We start from the raw sequence: 9665 nt of genomic DNA, 5'->3' as shown, positions 1-9665 counted from the left end.
TATTCTCCTCCTCTCTCCTTTTATTCAATATCTTCAGATGCCACTAACCCAATTCCTAAAGCCAAACAACCTGGTGAGTTCCTCCCTTCTTCATTCTTCCTATTTCTTTTTAGCTTTCAATCGAAATGTTTATATTTCCCCTTTTCATGACACACACCTAAATCATAATCTTGTCTATAAAAAAAGTCAAAACAACATATTTTAAGATTATCAACTTTTAATAAATCCGAAAAACCCACTTTCAATCAGAAGTAACAATCTGTGTCTTCCAGGATAAATAAACCATGCCCGTTGACCCGTTGACCAACTTCTGAACAATTCAACTCTACAAATTCACATCATTGTCTTCATTTGTGCTTACCATGGGCTTCTTCCAAGAAATGGGATTTTACGCCAATCTCGATTTCCTTCCTGAACAACCCGTTGACGAAGATTACAGTGATGAAGAAACAGATGTTGATGCGCTTGAAAGACGAATGTGGCGGGACCGGATGCGATTAAAACGCCTCAAAGATCAAAATAACAATAATAATAACAAACGAAAAGACGTTAGTAACACGAAGCAACAACAGTCTCAAGAGCAGGCGAGACGAAAGAAAATGTCTCGGGCCCAAGACGGGATCTTAAAGTACATGCTTAAAATGATGGAAGTTTGTAACGCTCAAGGGTTTGTGTACGGGATCATCCTGGAAAACGGGAAGCCCGTTGGTGGGGCCTCGGATAACCTCCGGGCCTGGTGGAAAGACCAGGTCCGGTTTGACAGAAACGGGCCCGCTGCGGTTTCTAAGTACCGAGTGGATAATAATATTATTCTCGGTAAAACTGAGGATAATATTATCCAGGTTTCGACCCCACGCACTTTACAAGAACTTCAAGACACGACGCTTGGGTCGTTATTATCGGCTTTGATGCAGCATTGTGAGCCGCCACAGAGGCAGTTCCCGTTGGAAAAAGGGGTGGCGCCTCCGTGGTGGCCCACTGGGAGTGAGGAGTGGTGGGCCCACCAAGAAAACGGGCCGCCACCGTATAAGAAACCGCATGATTTGAAAAAGGCGTGGAAAGTCGGGGTTTTAATGGCCGTGATTAAACATATGTTGCCGGATATCGATAAGATTCGGAAGCTTGTTAGACAGTCTAAATGTTTGCAAGATAAAATGACTGCTAAAGAAAGTGCCACGTGGCTTTCTGTTATTAACCACGAAGAAGTTTTGTCTCGAAAGATGTATCCCGACAGTTGCCTGCCCGTTTCAAGCGGGCCCGGATCATTTATTGTAACCAAGGCGAGTGATTATGATGTGGAGGGCGTAGAAGATGACCAGCCCATTAGGCCCATTGGGCCTCAACGGGCCCAAGTCAAGGGTGAGCGGGTTGAAATCCCGGGCCCTGATAGTTTTGGTCAGAAAAGGAAGCAATTATCTGATGATCAGCCATCGCCAAAGATTTACACGTGTGAATATTCTCAATGTCCGTATAGCGACACTCGTGTGGGGTTTAACGACAGATTCTCAAGAAACAACCACAAGGTGAATTGTCCACATCGCCCTTCGAACCATAGTCATAATGGCTTTCAAATGAACGACCCCGTGTTCACTATGTCTACAATGCCGCCATTCGGTCAAACAAAGATGACCTCAGGTCAACCCATTGACCAGGATGCCCTATTTGGACTTCCCGGAGATGGTCAACGGGCGATTTCTGACCTAATGTCGGTTTATGATACGAATCAAAAGCAAAAGTTTCCCGGCCAACTCAATGATGACTTTTTTGGACCGGGTGTCGAGTCAAACATGGTTTTGAATCACTCAACGATATTGCCAACAGGGTTTCGGTTAGACAACAAAGCATCATACAACCCTGCTTTTGATGCAAATAATAATTTGGATTTCAGATTTGTTTCGCAGTCTTCGTTCAATCCTGCGGGAGTTGACTTTTCCGGTGAGTCAAACCCGACCCCGGATATGTCCATGTGGTACCTTTAAAATTACCATCAAGACTCCTTATTTAACATGTGAAGAACATCTTCTTTAGTCCATAGAATACTAGTATCATACTTAGTTACTTTTATGTCATGCTTGTTTTTGTTTCATGTGTAACTATATTCTCGAGTGTTAAGTACTTGTGTAGTATATTCTCTTATATATGTTGCACAATATCTCAATTATTGGGGCTGGTAGTTTGTTTGTTAATTAGGCCTGAAAGAACAGGCAAGTAAAATATGTCAAGTAATTAAGTCAGATAATAGGTTAAATGACCCACATTATAAAAGTAATAATTTATTTTTAGTAGGCCGAGTGTGCCCATAAGCAAAATCTTTTCACCCAAATTAACCCGATGCATAACTTTTGTAGTTCCGAATGAACGCATAAAGCGTAAATATTTTTACCCAAATTGACCGGTTGTATAATTTTAGTAGTCCCATATGAACCGACAAAGAAAAACTGATTTTTACTCGAATTAACAAATTTCTTGAAAAATGGTTCATAATTGCATGGTGTTAGTAAACCCAAGTTGACATGTTAAGAGTGTCTCCAATAATGAACCCTAAAGAACACCTAAAAAGGTACTAGTTAAGGAACCCAACAATACCCGAAAACATTATCAAATAATCACATCTTTTTATATTTTAACTCATGTCTCTTCATATAATTTATTATTAAAACTTAAAAGCTCGCCACCATTTGGTTACGGCTTATTTATGTAAAATCACGAATTCAGAGGCCATAAAACTAACTAAAACCATCAACCACCTGATAAATAAAATCGGCTAAGAACGACGAGTCAGCAAAACCATCCAAAAAAATATCAAAAGATGAGTTGGTCTTAGGTGGGTTAATATACTGTTGGCCATGGCTAGGTGTTGGTGGGCTTTGGGTGTATCCAAAATACACACAGTGAAAGGTATGTTTGTGTGCTAGTAGACAAAAGGAAGGGTGGATGCATCATAATATGCATGTGAGGGGTGTTGGGTTAGTGATAAAGTTTGAGTATTTTTGGAAGCAATTGACCAAAAGATTTGGTGGGAAGATGGAGAACATAACATGTGACTTTTTTGGGTCCATTGTTTTGGGACCAGAACTGGATGGAGTTTAGGAAGATGCTAAAATAGTTGGATGCCCACTAGATCACAAAACATAGTAACTTCAAGGTGGGATAAAGTCATTGATGGCTGTTTTGACTTTTGTTATTAAGGTGTTTGTGGAATGTATGGTGGCTTTGGAATTAACCTTTTTGTTTTATCTTTTCTTGGTGGAGTTTTATGATGATTGGTGCTAAATCTTTTGAGTTATGCCGACAAAGTCCGTGTGATTTCTATTGGACTTTCTTTGATCATTTGGTTTATACTATATATGAAAGTGACGTATCTAGAATTTTTACCATGGTGATAATTTTTGGGTCTTGAGTCTTGATATCAAGAGGGGGAGTTTTCATCTGTCCGGGCAATTGAATTACATTGATAATAAAGTGGAACACGCTAATAGAAATATTTTAAGCTTTTAGATTTTATTTTATTAAATTGCTTATGATTTATGACCACATTTAAACTTTTATTGAAAAGAATATCGTCCATACAATTTTAACTAATTATTAACTACCAGCCTAACATAGTTGTTAGAGCATTCTTAGCCCGTTCTCTAAAAATATGTGAGGAGGATTTGTAAATTATATGGTATGATTATAAGTGGTTGTGAGTAGAGGAGAGAGAAAATGTTATAGGAGAAAGTTAAATTTGGGGTTTCACTGTTCATATAGTATAATTTTTTAATATTTTCTAAAAGTGGTTGTGAGTGAAGGAAAGAGAAAAGATAACGATAAAGGTATAAAAAGTATTATTTAATTAAACATGAGAGAGAAAAAGCAATAATTTTTAGTATGATTATATGATATATATGGATATAGGGTAAAGAATGAACTAAGAATGCTCTTTAGCTATGTTATATCCCATGCCTCTGTATTTAAGGTCAAGGTTGTGTGAAGTCTATTTCTTTTTCTGACGTTCAACTATAAAGAAATAAAAAGAACTAGTATAGATTTTTATTAATCTAATGAAAGAGCATGATTATAATCCAACTAATGTCTCATGTAAGCCTAAATGAAAATGCATGTAGTTCTATTTTAATTGGAAATAAATAGTATCATATTTTGTGTATTGATTAGTAATAATATCAATTTTAAAAACTACTATCAATGGTCCCAACTTTCAACTATTTTTGTAATGGACCTCCGTTAAAAAACACTTAACGCTGTTAAGTTTTTTCTGAGTTTCAAAACGATGTGTTAGGGCTTTGATCGGATAAATGATATGAGTCGACTGATATAAAATTATCTCGAAACGGTGATCCAAGCAACGTAACAATGTTTCAATTCGGGTGTTTGAATTTCCAATTAACAAAAATCAAGTCATTTGAATCACCATTTCAAAATAAGTTTTACATCGGTCGACTTGTATCGTTCTTCTGATCAAAAACCCTAAAACATCATTGAAACTCTGAAAAAAAACTTAACAGTGTTAAGTGTTTTTTAACGGAGGGTCCATTTAAACAAATATAGTTGAAAATTGAGACTGTTGGTACTGATTTTTAAAGTTTGAATTATTATCGGCCAATAGCCATAAAAGGTATAATTATTTTTATTTCCAATTTGCCTTAAGAAAATGTAGAATTTTTGGCCCGGAGACTGTGGTATTTTTGAGCCGGGATTCATCGGGTAGTGCATTCTTTGGCCCTAAGACTTCAAACTTTGTTTTTAATAGGATTGATTTTGCCATCCAAAAGAAGTTGCAACGTAACTTGTTGTCTGTTTAACTGCTACTTTATTCTAATCAGTTTATTTTTTAACAAAGTTCGGATCTGATTAATAAAAAAAATGTTATGATCATACCTTGTAAAAAGTATAATTGTGGTCCTCATCATTTTAATGTAAAATTGAAAGAAAATAAAGGTACAAATGCTCATTCTCCAACCGCCCGCCATGCAGATCGCACGTGCCATGGTCTTCACCACCGGGTCCACCATTGTCATTGTCCACTTCATCGCACCACGACAATCTAATGCGTCATATATATTTTGAACAGTTTAAAATCAGAATTTTTAGATACACAATTCATTTTTGTTAAAAAAAAATCCACTAATACGTCGCGTATAGCACTATACGCGATATATTTATAGATTTTTTTATAATAATCCATCAAATTTTGGTCTTGTTATGTTTTTTTTTCCTTTTTTGTTTCCTTTCCCTTTTTTTCTTATTTTTATATAATAATTTTTTTGTTTTTTGATTTATTATTAATAAATTTTAAATAGTTGTAATTACCAATCAGGTCGTAGCTACTGTTTCACTGGCTCTAGTATTCACCACCTTTCAAGGAATGGAATATTATCAAGCGCACTCCACAATTTCGAATAGTATTTATGGTTCTACCTTTTTCTTAGCATCTGGCTTTCATGGTTTTCATGTGATTATAGGTACTCTTTTCTCGAGCATATGTGACTTCTAGTAGTTCGTTCAAAAACAATAAACGCATATATACATCAAAACAATAAGCGCATATATACATCAAAACAAGGAGTTCGTACAAATAAAATAAAATATAAAAATCTATATAAACGTCCCATTGTCGGTAATTCTCATATATAATTATATATTAAAATGATATTTTATGTATTATTTTTATGATATAAAAATATAAATAATATAATATAATTTTATCACTAATAATATAAACAAATAATAATATATATTATTTGTAATAATAATATTATAATTAAAAAATATTTATTATCGTTCTCCCTTAAACTACACATCATGAACGTTGGCGTGGTCGTCGTCCCATGTGTCTGATGCCCGATCCCTGACTGGCGTCATCCACGTCGTCTCCTCATCCGCGTCTAACGCCCGGCGTGCTCGCCTCGTGGTCAAGACTAGGGGGTACTGTGCATATCTTGTCGCACCGAGTGGCTCCCAAGTAACTAACATCCCAGCTAATTTGACGTTGCATCTGTAGCATGCCACGCTTAAGTTCTGTAGCCGGGTGTCAGTGCTGGTATCAATTGCACGAATCGGTAGGTACGGAGAACGTGCTGCGATGGCAGCTAATATCAAACAATATAAAACGTTTAATAATTAAATGAATTAAAAGTAACCCAAAACGACAATATAATAAACGTACTTCATGTGTGTCCACATTAGGAGCCGCGTCCCCACCATCATCCGCATCCACGCCGGCTCCCTCCTCAGCACCCTCTTTGACAAGCTGGTCGACAATCTATACCTCCGCTGTCACGAATGGGGGAGGCTGAACTAAAGGCACCGGGACGTAAGGGGCGCGTGTAAGGCCCCGATCCCGGTAGCCTTACATTCGGTGTTGGATTTACTCATAAACTCAGTTTGATATAGCTGAAGCATAATCAATTTGCAGCGGAAACTAAAACTTTTTACATAACAACTTCTTTCTCTATCTAATCTTCAATATGGATAGCCTCGTACGCGCCTCAAGCTTGCCATGTCATCGCAATACCTGCATGCATACTAAAAGTCAGCTATACGTTGAGTGAGTTCTAACGTTTCTTTACTTTCACCACATACGATTTATAAGCAAATAACATCTTTCATACATTTATATATATCATAACGTTTATAATTCTTTATCTACTTTCTTTTTGTTTGTCTATCAATCATTTCATAACTATATTCTTATACGCCTACTCGTAACTAAGCCTCATACTCTTACTCATAAACGAGCCTCCTATCTTTGCTCATAACCGAGCCTCCTATCTTTGCTCATAACCGAGCCTTCCTTGCTCGTAACCGAGCCTCCTATCCTTGCTCATAACCGAGCCTTCCTTACTCGTAACCAAGCCTCCTATCTTTGCTCATAACTGAGCCTTATAAAGTTAGAGGGATTTGCCATCCTAACTTATTATGCATGCATGAGGCCCGAAGGCTCTACGCATGAACATATACGCATTCTTCTATGCATAGCATTCATACTCATTGTTATTCATATAACATTCTACACAAGCATTAGTAGGATATATTCCTTAACTCTTTCTATTTTAGCTATCATTCAACATTCATATATATATATATAGAAGAATAAAAAGTTTTCTAGGAATGGTAAGAACCAATAGATTTTTGACATTTGACATTAAAACCTATGACAAAAGAATAATTCTAGGAAACTATGTCGGTTATAATGGTGAAAGAGTAATTCTAGGAAATTATTTCGGTTTTTGATATGATTAATCTCAACCATTGATTAACATGATCCAATGGTTATGATTTATTCCTAGTCTTTCTAGGTTATTTTAACCCACCCCTATATATATATATATATATATATATATATATATATATATATAAACACGTTCTTAAAGATATATGTCATTAACTAAAGTCACATATATCTATTCTTTCACATAGAAATATGCATACAGCCCCAAAACGTTTAAAGGAAAAACGCGGCTAGAACTCACCTGCAGTCGATTCATTTCCGAATTAATATTAATGCTTTTCTTCCACTGAGCCCGACTAACTGTTAATAACGAACACGTATCAATCCTCTATCTTTATTGTTATTTATCATATTAACGGAGTTTTTTTCTTTAAGTTAACGAAGTTAACCGAACCGAACATATATCTTCCTTAAACCGATCGTATTAGCTTAATACGCTTAACCTTATTTTATTAATGCTTCGACTTCATTGGTTTGTGCTCTTAACGATATTTATTATTATATATGTATTTATTATTATAATTGTTTCATTATTATTAGTTCACATTCTTAACGCGTTCATGGGTTAACGTTTCCTTAAGTGAGTTCGGGTTCGTGTCGGCTTTATACCTGGCTCTTGCTTGGCTTAAGTTCTCGTATTTATTTCTTATAGGTTAACCCTCATTTATAATTTCAATTCCTTAACGAGTAGGTTCTTGCGTTTGATTCATATTCAACTTCCATTCCATTGTTTGAGACAGGTCACGGGTTCGGGTTTCGTTCATACCTTCATATCCCTACCATCCTTTTATTATATATTTCATTTACCACACTTCTTTCTTCTTCTTTTTCATTTCTCCCGTCAGACCACCGCTGCCGCCCCCAACCTCCTCCGGCCACCACCCCGCCGCCCTTCTCTCTCTCTTAATTAGGTTGTGCAGCCCAACCCACCCCCACCCGTAACCTGCATCTTCTTCATCCTCATGTCCATGCCGTCGCCGCCACCACTCTAGCTGGAGTTAGGCACCGGCCACCGTAGCAGCTAAGTTCCCAGTCATACGAGAGTTCGCATCGAATTCGCATGGCCGGAACTTCGCATTGCCTTCTCTTCGCACGGAATTTTGCGTCGTATGGAGGTTTCGCACGGGAAACTTCGCATAGAGGTTTCGCACACCGGAATTCACTTGTCGCGCGAGTTTATTAGTTTCGCATGAAGGCTCTGCCGGATCCGCTTCTGGTCGTTTCGGGTGTTCATCGATGGTAGGTTTGGGTTCGTTTTCATCGAGGTTTGGGTACGAGACTTATTCACTTTCGTTTACGGTTCAGATCTGGGCTCGGGTTCAAAAACTTAGCCGAGCAGCTCGGGTTCTGGTTTTGGGTTTCCGGTTACGGAGCTCCGGATCTCGCTGAACCCCGTTCACACTATTTTGTTATTGTTAATATTTTGTCACTTTCACAAACTGCCGTTACAGTTATTATTATTAGGTTCGTTTGTAACTTGGTTTGTTTATGTCGGTTTGTGTAACACCCCAACCCGAACAGGCAGGCTGACGTGTCACTTTTACAGATATCAAATCAAAACCACAATCCAAACTATAATGAATCAAAGCAACCTAAGTCATATTATTAAACCAAAATGAATTAACTTTTTAAATTCTTGAACTTCATTAGTCTCTCTCATCACTAACTTCTCCGAGTCCCAGATTACTTGTAAACAAATAGGAAAAACAACAACAAAGAAAATACGGCTGAGCCAAAAATTGCCCAGCAACGGAAGGAACAATAGTATAGGTAAGGATGGACGAAGGAAAAACAAGTCTAAGAACTTTGATTCAAACTCGAAACCAACTTTTTACTGACAAAAATGCTAAACAAAAACTGACGCATAATCCAACACTTGGTCGGAATAAAATCAAACACATACAAAAACATATCAGAATATATACACACATCAAACTACATGACTACACATATCAAGAACTCAAGTCACGTGAAACAGAAACACCAACGAGCCTAAACAGAACAGACTAGTACAAAGCTAGCTAGTCCATGCACATATGAGACGGTGAGCGTGGCGTACACCCATTATTCCATCTCCACACAACAAACGCAAACTCAGAGCTAAGATCGATCTATACGCCTCTAGGGGCCAAAGTGTTACAAAGCACAAGCTAGAGACGCCGTGAACCTTTATTACGCACTGTCACAATAATTGCATGCCGTTGACGCCCATATGACATTTCAGACATGCTCGGGTGACAGAGTATTAAAGCTAATTTCATATAAATATGCAACGAAAATGCTATTAACGGAACATGCAATAACGAGTACAAAATATATAATCTATTGCATGCTACAAAAACAAATATAAAACATACCAAGTAAATAAACCGAACTCAAACTGAAAAGTCCGCATTACAAAGTGACGGACACCGAATATAAAATGGAATATAAT

General features: G+C 37.2%; 1 pseudogene; it reads left to right on the top strand.

The window, feature by feature from the left end:
• The first annotated feature begins 362 nt into the window (after nucleotides 1–362).
• On the top strand, nucleotides 363–2209 carry LOC143541312 (ETHYLENE INSENSITIVE 3-like 1 protein pseudogene; annotated as a pseudogene).
• Nucleotides 2210–9665: the final 7456 nt, after the last annotated feature.

Source organism: Bidens hawaiensis, unplaced genomic scaffold (assembly GCF_021521415.1).
Source record: "Bidens hawaiensis isolate Kalapana, Puna unplaced genomic scaffold, B.hawaiensis_p1.1 tig00012550_1, whole genome shotgun sequence".
NCBI lineage: Eukaryota > Viridiplantae > Streptophyta > Magnoliopsida > Asterales > Asteraceae > Bidens > Bidens hawaiensis.
Note: the sequence above shows the minus strand (reverse complement) of the source record. Positions and strands in the feature narration are given on the sequence as shown.